Source organism: Phycodurus eques, unplaced genomic scaffold (genome assembly GCF_024500275.1).
Source record: "Phycodurus eques isolate BA_2022a unplaced genomic scaffold, UOR_Pequ_1.1 contig_69, whole genome shotgun sequence".
NCBI classification, from domain to species: Eukaryota; Metazoa; Chordata; class Actinopteri; order Syngnathiformes; family Syngnathidae; genus Phycodurus; species Phycodurus eques.
The window spans coordinates 72,704-88,565 of record NW_026904066.1 but is presented as its reverse complement, the minus strand read 5'-3'; the positions used below and the strand labels follow the sequence as shown (position 1 = coordinate 88,565).

The 15,862-nt window shown below is 43.8% G+C and overlaps 2 non-coding genes across 2 annotated transcripts; both read left to right on the top strand.

The window, feature by feature from the left end:
* The first annotated feature begins 14,847 nt into the window (after positions 1-14,847).
* On the top strand, positions 14,848-14,920 carry trnar-ucg (transfer RNA arginine (anticodon UCG)). The gene has a single exon. It is a non-coding gene; the product is annotated as a tRNA-Arg (tRNA).
* Positions 14,921-14,987: 67 nt separating this feature from the next.
* On the top strand, positions 14,988-15,060 carry trnav-uac (transfer RNA valine (anticodon UAC)). The gene has a single exon. It is a non-coding gene; the product is annotated as a tRNA-Val (tRNA).
* The last annotated feature ends 802 nt before the right edge of the window (positions 15,061-15,862 follow it).

Here is a 15,862-nt window from a genome sequence, read left to right as displayed (position 1 = left end):
ACATGTCCATTACAATCTGCACCAATTACGACTCTCTCTCTGTCTGGGATGCTCAGAACTACTTCGTCTAGCTCCTTCCAGAATTTATCTTTCACCTCTAGGTCGCATCCTACCTGTGAGGCATAGCCACTAATCACATTACACATAACACCCTCAATTTCAAGTTTCAGCCTCATCACTCGATCTGATACTCTTTTCACCTCCAAGACATTCTTAGACAACTCTTCTTTTAAAATAACCCCAACTCCATTTCTCTTCCCATCTAGACTTTGGTAAAATAATTTAAATCCTGCCCCTAAACTTCTAGCCTTACTGCCTTTCCACCTGGTTTCCTGGACACACAATATATCAACCTTTCTCCTAATCATCATGTCAACCAACTCCCGAGATTTTCCTGTTATAGTCCCAACATTCAAAGTCCCCACATTCAGTTCTAGGCTCTGTGCTTTCCTCTTCTCTTTCTGCCAAAGAACCCGCTTTCCACCTCCTTTGACTTCGACCCACAGTAGCTGAATTTCCAACGGCGCCCTGCAGGTCGACGGCGCCGGTGGCGGACGTTGTTAACCCGGGACACGACCGATCCAGTATGGAATTTTTTGGATGAACGCTCATATTTGTTTGGCAAAGTTTTAAGCCGGATGCCCTTCCTGACGCAACCCTCTGCATTTATCCGGGTTGGGACCGGCCTACAGTTTGCAATGACTTGTGTCCCCCATAGGGCTGCATTATATGTCAGACTGACAACAAACGATGGAAATGTGCTCAGTGTTGTAAAAGTTGCTTGTAAAAGCAAATGACACATGAGAAGACACACATGAGAGAAATTTTTTGCCTGTTTAGATTGTGGTTAAAGATTCACTCAGATAGTGATGACATGACGTCACACTCTACTCACACTGATGAAGACACACTCAGGAAAATTCTAATGGGGAAAAAGATGCATAAGCTCCAGCTCAACAATTGTTATGTCTTTGCATGTGTATTCAGAACTTGTCTTCAAACATTTATTGTATTTAGAAAAATGGTTTGTGCCACTTTAACAAGAATCAACATGACAAAAGATACTGCAATTAACATACAGTAAAGAAATAACATTACACCCATGCAGAATTTGCAGTATTACAGACACACACACACTATGTACAAAAACAAATTGCACACAGTCATTTAAGACTGTCCATCCATTGCTGCTGCTGTGCCATAGATGGGGGATGCCTGAAATGGGATCCAGGTCCTCTCCCTGTCCATGCCCTTATACAGAGTGTCAACGTCGATTGGGCAATAAACGTACTTGCCCGCTTTCCCGGAAAGGCCGTGTGAAAGCGAGGGCCGTCGGGTTGCCCTCGGTCAGAGAGTGCCACGAGAGCTGCTCGTCAAGCGGCGGCGTTGCCCGCTCTGCGCGCCGGGTGACATCCCGGCCACGGCCCCAGATCCTGCGGCTCTGTCTTCATCAACGTCTCCTTGGGTTGAGAGCAGGTCCGTCTCTTAGTGTCATGGTCAGGTGCAGGTCGAGGAACAGATAGAGGAACAGGGTTGAAGGCCTTGTCTGAGGAGATGGAAGAGGGAGGGAAAAAAAGGAGAAACAGGAAACAATCAATAGCGGCACGACATTTGTTTCAGAGGGCATCTTGTCATGTTAATTAGAAGCAGCATATCTTACACTGTCACATTTAAACTGGAAATTAACACACAAATAAAATATCCATGTTTAAAAATTGTATATTGGCCTTTCATTCAAAATTAAACATGAAAAAACATAAATAAATGTCAGTCAACACTGCAGGGGTGCCAAACTCAAATTCACGGTGGGCCAAAATTAAAAATTGGGCCGTCGAGGGCCAAACTCAATATTTCATGAAAAATCACTGCGAGGTGCATGTTTCCCTTTTCTGCACAAATGTTATGTAATTTAACTTGAATTTTGCTTAAACACTGAATCTGGAATAAACTAACTTGAATATAAACATGAGAAATCATATTTGCGATAAAAGACAGTGGTATTTGTTTGTTGTTTTGTATTTAAATAGAGAACATGAATTCTTCTTTCTCTCCATCTTCTATTATCTATCTCTAACAAATTTTCTTTTTGATTTAAATCTTTTTTCAAAGGCCAACAACAAAACAACCCAAAAAATAAGAATGTCCTTCAATAAGAATCCAAACTTCAAACTATTAACAGTCCCTGGCGAGGAGTTGATGATGGGCATTAAAAAAAATCAAAACATGAATGCAAAGATGTTCTATTCTTGGTTCCAGCCACGTTGCTCCGAACACGACAAACAGGTCTGTCTTTGACTTTAGTGAACAGACAATCGGCCTCCCACCGGTCTTGGAGGAGACCGGTAGCATAGTTGCTAACGACCGCAACAGAAAGGGAAGGGGCGCTCGCCGGTCGAGACTGATGGCCCGACACACGAGCAAAGCATCCTGGGATTTGGAATATTAGTGGCGCATGTGCTATATACTGGCGGGCCAGATCTAATACACATTTGATATGGTCTTGCGGGCCAAATATAATTACATCATGGGCCTGAGTTTGGCATATTTGGTCTCCAGCCTCTCTGTCCTGATTCCCACTTCAACACTCCCTGACAAGCAAGAAAGACAACACACAAGCTGTTTCTACCCGGTCTCGAACCAAGGACCGTTCACGTGTTAGGAAACTGTGGTGGCTGTAGTACCCAAAAGCGGACATGGAGTTATTGACAGACCAGCCAACCAAGTAACCATTTCACAAGGAGAATTGAATATATAATATTTCCAAATGATAAGTCATAATGGGGCGGCACGGTGGACGACTGGTTAGAGCGTCAGCCTCACAGTTCTGAGGACCCGGGTTCAATCCCCCGCTCCGACTGTGTGGAGTTTGCATGTTCTCCCCGTGCCTGTGTGGGTTTTCTCCGGGCACTCCGGTTTCCTCCTACATCCCAAAAAACATGCATAAATTGGAGACTCTAAATTGCCCGTAGGTGTGACTGTGAGTGCGAATGGTTGTCTGTTTGTATGTGCCCTGCGATTGGCTGGCAACCAGTTCAGGGTGTACCCCGCCTCCTGCCCAATGACTCCAGCACGCCCGCGAACCTAGTGAGGATAAGCGGCTCAGAAAATGGATGAATGGATGGATGGAGGAAACCGGAGACCCCGGAGAAAACCCACGCAGTCACGGGGAGAACATGCAAACTCCACACAAGCAGGGCGGGATTTGAACCCTGGACATCAGAACTGTGAGGCAGACGCTCTTACCAGTCGTACACCGTGCCGCCACATTATGACTTATCATTTGTAAATATTCAATTCTGCTTGATTTGGAAACTTGGTGGGCTGGTCTGTCAATTACTCCATGTCCGCTTTTGAGTGCTACAGCCAACTACAGTTTCCATAGTGTAGTGGTTATCACGTTCGCCTAACACGCAAAAGGTCATTGGTTCGAGACTGGGTGGAAACAACATGTGTGTCATCTTTCTTGCTTGTCAGGCAGCTGTTGTACGTGTGCTGGTGATGTTCCGCAGTGAAAGTTACCTTAGCTTGGTGGTGTGCATGTGCACATCATGTGTGTTGAAAAACAACAACTCGATGATCAGCATTGTTTGTCTGAGGTACTGAAATAACATCCTGTAACACCTATTTTATGAATCCATTTGTAGAATCTCGACAATGTTCAAACACAAACTTTCTCTCCCGATGTCACAAATGGGCTGTTTTCTTTTTGTCTCATATTTCTTCCAATGCGTCATTCCATTCTCCTGTTTCCTCTTGTTGACTTTGGTGCTTTGCCATTTTAACTAACGTAGTGTTTAACCCACAGTGTCCAAATCGTAATCTTGATGTCATTGTTTCACATCTGATTTGCACTTGCTTTTCTCATCCCTCCAACGGAGAGCGGAAAGTGTTGCGATCATTGTGTGAAAATGTGTGCAAGGACAGCAGAGTATGAGGTGGAACTTTGTGGCCCAAAAGAGGAGAAAGAGCCACAACGTCAACTACTGGACGCTGCGTTCAATCTGCAGCCTCTAATTGTGCTACGCAGAGCAGGTAGGTTCACTTCTCTCTCACTTGTTTTATGAAATTCATTCTAATTTTAATATTATTCCCGGGTTTTTTCTGATGAGCACTGTTTGACGTAACATATAATTTTTTTATAATATCCAATAACGTGTAGTCTGATGGCATCCCCTCATGATGATGTGGATTGAGGGTTGTAGGCCAAATTTCAGAAGATTTGAAAGGCTTGTGGCCATTGTTGCATGATCAAAGTGTAACAGTGTTACACAACCTACACGACTTGTTTGGAAAATTGCCAGCAAGATGTTTGCCCTTTTTGTGTCTTGTAGGCGAGTTGAGTTAACATTTGTTCATGCCAAGTCAAATCAGTCTTCAATGGTGGGAAGTAACCACGTTCAGTAAACCTCCGCTATATCGCGGTTCACCTTTCGCAGTCTCGCTGTATCACAGACTTTTTTTGTCAGTGTTATTGCAGTTGTTTCTCCCTTTTTTTGGTCCAGTTTGTATCATATTTTTGTGTTATCTATTGCTCTTGTTCTCTCAATATTCTATGTTTAAATGGCTTTATATTTTTTGGAAGGTGTTTAAAAATCTTATTTTTAAGTGCCGTAAATGCTATAAAAACATACTTAGTGGTATTTCAATATCGCAGATTTTCACTTATCACGGCAGGGAGGAGGTTCTGAAACCTAACCCCAGCAGTTGAATGGGAAATACTGTGCACATTATTCTTTACTGTACTTACGTACATTTTTAGGTGTTGAGGTGGATTTTTTCACCTGTGGTTCCGAGTCGGAGGTCACCCGGGAGAACTGTGGCTTCAGTTTGGGCAGGGATGAATGAAGACTTCAAGACACTTGGCGTTTGGGCTAATTCGATTTAATGAACAAGCTTTAGTGTCATAACAGCTGCTTACATTGCCAGAACTACGAAAAAGCCCCCGAAAACCCCTGGATCTCAGTTTATCAAGGTTTAATTCTCTGGGCGTGGATTTAGCCCTCCCTGGGTGCACCCGGAAGATGTTCGTTCCTCATGACCATATTTGGAATCACACCCGCCTGCTGGCGCCTCACCTTCTAGCTACGCTCACACCCGGTACCCTTATTTTATAAGATGCAAAGAAGTCCTCTTTGCAGACCGGGATGCCTGTTGTGAACCCAAGACAGGTTACTGTCTGGGCGGAGAAGGAAAACCCTAATAAATGTACAAATGGTTGAAGGAAGTCCTTTGATGTAGAACTTCAAAGAAAAGATGGTTGGCTTGAATACAGATCTCCAAACATTTGACCCTTGCGAAGGAACTCTGACTGTGGTACTATTGAAATATACTCCATATTCCCCCCTTTAATGAGATCCCCAAACTCATTACAAGACCTAGAGGCAGCAACTGACACCTGGTAAGAAACAATAAACCAGCGTTAACCCAAAAAGGTAACCTATAATCTACAATTTGAAAGCATCTACTTGGTCAAGAAAGTCTATCATGCTCCAAGGCATCTACTTAAGGTTAACCATTAACGAGGAAAAACAATTATTCTAATAAGGCTGAATCACTCCCTGTGTCCCCTTGTCGCCTCCTGAGGTCACACGTGAGTACCAAACAGCCAAATAAACCAAATCTCCGTCACACTTGAAAGTACTAGAATCTGACAGGTGCCATCTTCAAAACAAAAGGCTAGAACAGGAAGCTGAAATAACACTTGTTCGACAGGAATTGAAGACAGCCCGCGAATTAATTGCCAATCGGGAACACGTCTTCCTCGACCAAACACTGTCTAATGACGTCGATGAGCACACACCTGTCAGTCTGCCTCCTCGGAGCGAAAAAGCAGCGCTTGATTCCGACCTCCCTGGGATACGGTCAACGGCCCCTGCCACCCCTCTCCGACCCTGGCACTGTCAAGTCGGGAGTTCGCCACACGAACCACAGCCCGCCTCAATGCCGCCCCTGCGTTTGTCTCTTCTTCTGGCGTATGAGCTTAAAAGACTTAGACAGAATTGCGCGCAACATTCTGAGATTCGAACCTAAATCTGACAGTTCACACGACACGGCCGCGTACCTGAAAGACATTGACTTTTACCTTAAACGATTTCCTTCCGCTACTACAGACGATAGATTGTACCTTATTAGAGTTACATCTTACCAGGAAGTAGCTTAAACGAAAACCCACACATGTATTGTCAAACTATCAAGCCCTCTGTCAGGCTTTGTCTCAAGAATTTGATGATCCAGAGGTCCAACCGGCTTCCTGGCAGCTCCTACTGTTAAACAGGAGAGCCTCGAAACGCCACAAGCTTATTACTGTTGTTTACGTAAAGCGTACTTCGGAAATTGAAACAAACCCAGGAGGAAGACATAGATTTTCAAACACTTTTTGTTGAAAGCATGCATCCGTATGTAAAGGAACATTTGGGGGTAGCAGCATGCTACCAGCTCACAACTGCGCGACCTAGCCACTAAAGGCTTCGCTCTTCATGAAAGGACCAACACAAAGCTGTTGGATCACAATATTTCTGGTTTGATCTACCAAAATAATGACACATGCAAAATTTTGAACATTTGCTGAAAAAAACTGACACATGGTCCGGTTCACTCGAACGCGACAAGCCCAAAAGTCAGGTATCCTCCTTCGCAACCCCACAAGGGGGCGCTAATGAAGTATTGGGTACGACTGCACATGGTATCCTTGAGATCATCCGCAGCTTGGTGAATAATATGAAGCAAGACCCACAACAGCCCCTGCTTGAAGGCCACGTCCCCGAGCTCGGCCAGCCCGCTGTGATGGTCTGTTCTGACTCCGACGTCTCCGTGCATTCGGCTGATTCTCCAATTAGCGATGATAAGCGTCCCGTCCAACAGACCGTGGGCAAGCACATAACCGAACACTGCGATGACCAGGTAACACCCGTTACTAAAATCAAAATTCACGGACCAAAACCCAGTTCGACAATCCAACCTCGACAGTCTCCGACCGTGCCCTGTGACTCACTGAATTACTTCAGCTACCTGTCAAACAAAAAAGACAAGCAGCCATTTCGGCGTCTTCTTGGCAAACTCACCGCTAATGACTCATCAGGGAAATTTTACTTGATAACCACACTTGAACGTACGTTCCAATATGACGAAAGGGGGGCTGAGCCTCCTGGATGCACCGCAGCTACCAAAAGCCAGATGACAGCTTGACGAAAGGGATGTGCACACCGGAAACGCTGAAGATGTCCACCAGTGGGCGCTCTCACGACCATTCTTCCAAGCTTTCGAGACCACAAGACCCCTCGGTGAGATGGAAAACTGCGCCCTATGAGTCGCATATTACGGGCCCCGGACCTCATTGGTCCATCCATTCAGCTGTCACTCTAACCTTGATTGTGTCTTACTTGATTAGCTAGCCGTCACTCTCTGTGCCATCTGTTTTCCCACCCGGCCCACCCTTTCGTTTCCAAGGCAACGCCTGGAAACCAACTCTTCTGGTGCACCTGCAACGACCACTTGGGTTGTGCAATTCCACAGTGGTCTCCATCACCTTCTGTTGTCATGCGTTGACTTGAGCTGCTGCTTGGAGGCTCCGCCCCTCTGCTCTCCTCACTGACCTTCATCTTCACTCTTCAAAGGGACACCGGTCGATGGAACCTTGGTGATATCCTCCTCCTCTTTAATCAAAATGGGCTCCTTCCTCTTTGATGTGGTGGACCTCTTCGTCCCCCACTTCCTCTCTAATGTGAGGGGGCTCTGGCTCCTGCCGCTCAGTACGAAGATCTTCAGTGATGTCTGCAAGACAGAAGAAGACAAACACATGATTTGAGATATCTTTTCTCATTTTGTGTATTATGGGTTAGATTTATATTTAAAGTTAATGTGAAAGCCAAATGAGTTTGATATATTGGAAATAATAAAATTGGGCAGGTCAACAATAAAAGGTGAAAAAATGTAAATGAATAAAGTTAATAAAAACAAGTGCAACAAAACTGTGCACAAGCTAGCCAGGAGTTGAACATAGAATCTTATGATCCAAAGTCAGACACATTATCCTTTGCACATTATCCTTCACTGTCCCACAAACCTCAAACTGCGGCACTAAAATAGCCAATTGCAGCGCTTCATTCTTGCGTTGACCCAGACTTGAAAAAGGGTTGCTGCGGCCACAACGCAGAGTACTAACCACTATACAATCACAGCTTACGTTGGTGGAACCTGGAACGGAAGTTGTATGTCTGAAGCTGTTGGCAGCAAGGCTGAGGACAAAACCTGCAGGATGCTTAGCCAGCACTACAGTGAAAGAATGTGAAAGGCATGATAGGCATTAAACTGTCGATCAAGTGAATCATCTCCACATTTTACTGTAATCAACATTTAATACATATTACCATTTCAACCGTTTTTATGCTCACATCTTGTGTGGTGATGAAATGGGACCCTCACCTCACTCTGCAGTTTATCATATTTTTTTATTTTATAAAATGAATATTGAAGCCATAATTTATTAACAATTAGACAGAATAATGATTATGTTGTGCAATTTAACATTATGCAGAATCATTTTCATCCCATTAGATAATACAGGTAGACTGCAACAACCGTCTCTTCTAATGTCCATCCATCCATTTTCTGAGCCGCGTCTCCTCACGAGGGTCACCGGCGTGCTGGAGCCTATCCCAGCTATCATCGGGCAGGAGGCGGGGTGCACCCTGAACTTGTTGCCAGCCAATCGCAGGGCACATAGAAAACAAACAACCATTCACACTCACATTCACACCTACGGGCAATTTAGAGTTGCCATTTGATGCATGTTTTTGGAATGTGGGAGGAAACCAGAGTGCCCAGAGAAAACTCACGCACGCACGGAGAGAACATGCAAACTCCACACCTCAGAACTGTGAGACTGACGCTCTAACCAGTCGTCCACCGTGCCGCACAAAGGAAATCCATGTAAGAAAATGCAATAAATTGCACACACACACACTTGGGTTTTCGCTTTCTTTTGTCAAATTAATCCCGCTCATTTGGTCTCATATCAAATAATATGTATCCCTGAATTGCTGAAAGTGTAAATAACAGTCAGGTCACAGAGAGAACAAGTCGCAAGCTGGCATTGCTGATGCATTCCGGTGAATCGAAGTGGGCAAAAGACTCCTCATTAGTATAGTGGAGTCTATCTCCGCCTGTCATGTGGAAGAATGGGGTTTGATTACACGAAGGGGAGTTGACTTCATGTGGCCGTTAGCTTTTCGTGGGGGTCTTCTTTTAGCTTTTCGTGGGGGTCTTCTTTTTGGGAAAACAAAAAAGCCCATCAGCTTCGTTTCCAAAGAGGGACCTTACGCGTGTTCGGAGCACATAACAACCACTGCACGACTGAAACTGTTACGCTCATGCTATCTGTCAGCAGAACCAGCCAACTGCCTCCCGAGCTGGAATTACCCACGCGTTGAGGTGCATTGACGTGTGCTTGACAATAGGTGAAGGTAATGTAAAAGACTCCTCGTTAGTATTGTGGACAGTATATCCACCTGTCACGCGGTTCGATTCCCCGACGAGGAGTTGAGTTCATGTGGTGTAAAAGTGTGTTTGGCGAACATAAAAACCAATATTGTTTAGACACTATAAAAGCATCCCACCGCACCCCTCATCAGTAACACCGCCTTGCACATTTCCCACATCCTGAACAATAGGCTTTATTGCTTGTGCTGGGACCACAAATAATAACGGAGGTTAGATTAAGATATCATCTCACAGCTTCTTGCAGGGGTTTAAGCACTGAAAAAAAGAATCCCACTGCACCACTCAGTAGCACCGCCCTGCTCATTTCCCACATCCTGTCCAGCCCTTTTCTGTCCTCTCTTGTCCTATTGCTTAGTTGTTGTATGTCCTCACCAGGTGCCCCCCTGTCCACAAATAACAACACAATTTGACTTTTGTAACATTACTTGTGGTCAAATATCTAGACTGTCTCACGATTTTCTTTGACTGGCAATGAGTCTTTCACATCCCTGTGGAGATATTTTGGCCCACTCTTCCTTGCAGAATTGTTTGAATTCATTAAAAATGGAGGCTTTTCAACCATGAACGCCCTTTTCTAAGGTTATGCCACTGCATTTCAATCTGATTCAAATCTGGACTTTGAGGAGGCCAATCAAAAACCTTCATTTTGTCGTTTTAAGCTATTCAGAAGTTGATTGGGTGGTGTTTTGGATCGTTATCCTGCTGCAGCCGTTTTTGCTCAGTCTATTCTTGATTGTTGTGGCACGGTGGGAGACTGGTTCGAGCGTCTCCCTCACAGTTCTGAGGACTGGGGTTCAATCCCCGTCCCTACCTGTGTGGAGTTTGCATGTTCTCCCTGTGCCTGCGTGGGTTTTCTCTGGGCACTCCGGTTTCCTCCTCCCACATCCCAAAAACATGCATTAATTGGAGACTCTAAATTGCACGTAGGTGAATGGTTGTTTTGTTTGCCCTGCGATTGGCTGGCAACCAGTTCAGGGTGTACCCCGCCTCCTGCCCGATGATAGCTGGGATCGGCTCCATCTAATTGTTGTGTCATGAACACCGACCTCAACTGAGGCAAGGGAGGCCTGCAGTTCTTTAAAAATTGTCCTGCGTTCCTTTGAAAGTACTCAATGGAAAAAATTACTTGAGTAACTTTAAGTAAAAAAAAAATTTAAAATAAGAGCATGAACATAAAATAAAATAAAAAAATAATAATACATGGGAGTCGACACACACCTGGCACCATTTCAGTTTTTAACTGCCCAAAAACCAAAAGCACATGCTTTGGGCCCTCCAGAAACAACATTTGCTTAATTCACTGAAATGACTTCATGAAGAAGCTGTTTGCAGACCAGACTTAGTTATTGTGTGTGTGTGTGTGTGTGTGCGACACCATAGGGCTAGGGCTAATGTTGCCATATCCACTACCAAAACAACAATAGAAACATCTGCAACTTAGTTGATTTCTCAAGTTAGAAGTGGGATGAAATTTCCAAGTTTTGGCAGTCACAATTTAAGACCTGCATGACAAAGCTGGTGTTTTTTTGGAGTCTGTAAAGTAAACACAATTGCGCGGCTGTTTCCCCCCACCCCCCAAAAAAATTGTCATTTTCATTGGATCGCTAAGGCAACTGCGCGGTCATGTGACTGCCTTGAGTCATCTGATTGGTGAATTGGAGTCAAATGACACAAGTGATCACAATGGATAGGCGCAACAGCACCCTATGAGGAAGTTGAAGATGGAGTCTAAAAATAGACACACAAACGCAGGAATGGATAAATAAAAGTAGCGAACGGCATGTCGATCATTGTCACGGAGTAAAAGTATCGATCCTTCTTCACATAAATACGCAAGTAAAAAGTGTTGGGCATTTAAAGTACTCTGACAAGTACAGTTTATCTAAAATGTTACTTGAGTAAATGTAACGGAGTAAATGTAGCACGTTACTACCCACCTCTGTGTAAAACAAAACACTTTCTGTACAGTTCATGAATGGATACCACTTACAGCACTGGTGTCAAACTCAAGGCCCGGGGGCTAGATCCGCTCGGCCACATCATTTTATGTGGCCCGCGAAAGCAAATCATGTGCCTCAACTTCCATGATTCTTGCTAAAATCTGTTCCAAATTTTTTTATAATATTCATACGTAATAAATAGTAATGAAGTAAGCATGTTTTGCCTCCAAACCCCTTTTACAGTTCCTTGAACAATAGTTGAACAAACAATTATCCTTGACTTCTGATTTCAAAACTAGTTATCCATCAATTTGTTGTCTATGTGTAATAATATGATGAGTCGATTAAACATTGATATGGTTTTCCAATCATAATGGCCTTCAGAGGAAAACCGTATCTACAATGTGGTCCACGACAAAAATGAGTTTGACACCACTGCCTTACAGAAACAACACAATATATACGTATTCCATTACTCCAAGATAATTAGCACGGCCAGTTTGTGAAGTGTCATCATAGATCCACGACGAATGTTTTATAAAACATACGTTGCATCCCCCCACCTTCTCCTACCTGCTAACTTCAGACAACAGAGGTTGACTAATGTTTTTTTATAGTTCTCACCGGTAATATCCTCACTACTCGGTACACACACAGGCTTGATTGTCCTTGCCAGGAGCTCAACAGCAATTAGTGAGCCATTACTTCCCTAAGTACGGTACTCCTTTCATGGAACAATATGTGGGCACCCCATGGGTTGTTTCTGGACGAAATCTTGCAGTATTTTGGTACGCAGTATGGCATTATCACTCTCTGTACCCTCTTGGATGTTGAACGAACTTCTCGTCTGCCAGGCAGGAGTCAACACAAATCATGTCCCTTCCGGTGGACAGCCTCACGACAAACCTGTCTTACTCCCGAATGTGACAGATGATATTGAAGTAGACTGCTGATACAAGCTTGTTGACCAAAGAGAACTTTATTGGCAAACAAGCAATATATAGTATCTAGCTCCAAATGCGGCAAGTAGCAGAGTTCCATTCGACATTGGTGGCTCCGAAATCTGAAGGGACACCTTGGCTTCTTCTAACGCCTACATGTGGTCAGCTCGTTCCTGACTCCCAATATGGCCAACTGCTTTGTCATTATCTTTGAAGCTCCTTACATTACTATCGCCTTTTGAAAGGTATCCAGTATAATTTTTATTTGAATAAAATTTTATTTATTCAGACAACTGAGAACAGATTCTAATTTCCAAGGCTGACCTGGTAGCAGACAACAGTAAAACAAAGCAAAATAAAAGCAAATACAAATACATAGAGGAGAAACTGTACAGTGTGATATCGTTACATAATACATTACAAAATATACATTTTTATTTTTATTTTATTCTGGATCACATATTTTCCATTTTACCCCAAAGAGTCAAAGGTTCCTCACAGTCTATTTCAATCAATCATTAGTTTGTTTGATATGCACATTACAAAAACGTTGGACAAAACAGATTTATTTGAGAGTGAATTTTCAACATTTGTTCACAGGAAGCCTTTAGGAAGGTACACAGAATGTAGATTTAAAATCAGAGCCATAATCAGTTTCAAGATTAAACATCATGCCAATTGTTGGATTGTTTTATTTCTTACTCATGAAGCTGTGTTCCATTATCTAACAATTAAGTTCCGTTTCCAAAACACGAGGGTGATACATGATTAAGTTTTGTTATCCACGAGAATATGTAGGAGTTTAGATTACTGAGGAATGATGATTTTAATATGACTCCCCCATTTTTTGTAACACCCAAGGCCAGAGATACCTTCTGCCAAACAGTCATATCGAAACCTTCTGCTGAACAGTCATAACGAAAACTTCTGCTGAACAGTCATTACGAAACCTTCTGACGTGTATAAAAGGAGTTAGCTCAAATAAACAAGGTGTGTCATTCAGTGGACTTGCACTCTGATGTACAGTTGATTGAATGAATCCTGAGACTCAGCCCTCTGGTGTCTTATTTTTTTCCACTCTTTTTGGACAAAGAAAACGAACGCACAGGGACGATTGAAGGTTCCATGATCTATTGAACATCCATCCATCCATCCATTTTCTGAGCCGCTTCTCCTCACTAGGGTCTCCGGCGTGCTGGAGCCTATCCCAGCTATCTTCGAACATGAGGCGGGGTACACCCTGAACTGGTTGTCAGCCAATCGCAGGGCACATACAAACAAACAACCATTCACACTCACATTCACAACTACGGGCAATTTAGAGTCTTCAATCAACCTACTATGCATGTTTTTGGGATGTGGGAGGAAACCAGAGTGCCCGGAGAAAACCCACGCTTGCACGGGGAGGACATGGAAACTCCACACAGGCGGGGCCGGAGATTGAACCCCGGTCCTCAGAAGGCAGGCTTACTGTATATGCAGGCAGTGATTAGTGCTGATTGAGAACAGGTGCGCGGATGAGGAGGTGATGATTGCTGGAGAGTTAGAGAGGGAAAAGGGAGGCACAAAGTGCCACCCAAGTTCCAAAAAGGAACTGCAGGGCACAGATCATGACACTCCACCCCTAAAGGGATGCGTGACACCGTGAAAGCAGGATGTTTGTTGTTTATGTGGGGCGGAGGGGGTAAGGCCGGAGGGCTAAGGGTACTGGTGGAGACAGGCTTGAGCAGACACATGAAATGTCGGGTGGATTTTGAGAGTTTAGTGATCGGAAAAGGACCAATGGAGCTTGGCGTGAGCTTACGTGATTCGGTCTGGAGAGAAAGGTTACGGGAGGAAAGCCAAAACATCTGAGCCACCTTGTATACAGGCGTAGGGGAGCGATGAAGATCCGCCAACCGCTTGTTTCTTTTGTCTGACCGAGCCAGGGAAGCCCTGACGTCCTTCCAAATTTAGTTGGAGTTGTGGGCCCACTGAAGTTCTTCAGAGCGTGTGAAATTGGGCACGAAAAGGAGGTCCAGTCTTTTTGAGCCCTTTTGACCACTTGTTCTATCTCCCACGTGGAACCCCCAACAAAGCAGGAGAGAGGAAGAAACTTGAGGTCATCTGCACAAATATTGTAGTTACATATTTAACAGCTGAATGAGGTGCAAACACTCAAATGATCCTCACATGAGAATACATTTTCCATTTGTAGCTGTGTTGGGTTATTCACATCTGGTTTTAGAGCATTGGTCCCATTACTAATCAAAATGACAGAAAATACTTTGAGAGATAGGTTCCACCAACCCAAAGCTGTGATCGTACAGTGGTTAGTACTCTGCGTTGTGGTCGCAGCAACCCCGGTTCTAATCTGGGTCGCAGCAGGAATGAATCCCTGCAATTACTTTTTTTAGTGCTGCTGTTTGAATTTAGTGGGACAGTGAAAATCCTCCACAGGGGCTTGCAGAGGGACCAATACTTTCGTGGGGCTAGTGGCGCAATGGATAACGCGTCTGACTTCGGATCAGAAGATTCTAGGTTTAACTCCTGGCTAGCTCGTGCACAGTTAACCCTAATCCTTAGCATGTGGTAGCCCAGACCGCCTTGGGTCACAACTGCATCAGCAGTTTCCATAGTGTAGTGGTTATCATGTTCGCCTTACACGCGAAAGGTCCTCGGTTCGAAACCAGGTGGAAACAGCTTATATTTCGAGCTGATGTCTGTAGTTTGCCGGCCCGTTATACGTCTCAACAGACGCAAAAGTGTGATTTTTCCGGTACGACTTCTCAGATTTTCCAAATGTCAGCGATATGGACACAAGGGAGACAGAGTTGTCCAAAATGTGGAGGACAACACAGTGTGACATTTGGGTGTGAATGCAAAGTAAGAAAGATGTAATCAGTCCGGTTAAAGTGCTCAATAAAATCAGTGAAGAGGGTCCAAAATAAAAAACAGAGTGAGAATATTGCCATGCCAACAGAAAATGTGGTTCTCTGTATGGCGTACGTCATAAATTGTGTGGAAATTGCAGTAAAACAGAAAACAGAAAGGATTGAAATTAGTGTTCAGGCAGCAGAGAAGGATTTGGGACTGAAAGAAAACCTCTCATGCATGAGGCCTGCAAGGATGTGGCACAAAAATGGAGGTGGAACAGGAGCATCTGGGCAGAGGACCCAGATCGATAAAATATCATGCTAATAATATAATGGAACGCGAGAGGTTTATTACCCAATAAAATAGCCAATACTTGAAAAGAAACCTGATGTTATCTGTGTCAAGGAAACATGGCTTAAACCAGCATTAGATTGTGTAATTAATGGATTTGAAAGTATTAGAAGAGATAGAGTTGTGGAGGTGGACGAGCGATTTTTCTCAAACAAGATATACAATATAGAATTACAAAATTACAAAAGAAGGTTTAAAAATGATAAATTATAATAATCCGTGTATGAAGCTTCCATTTAAATTATTGGATGAACTGGTTATGTATATGACAGGTAG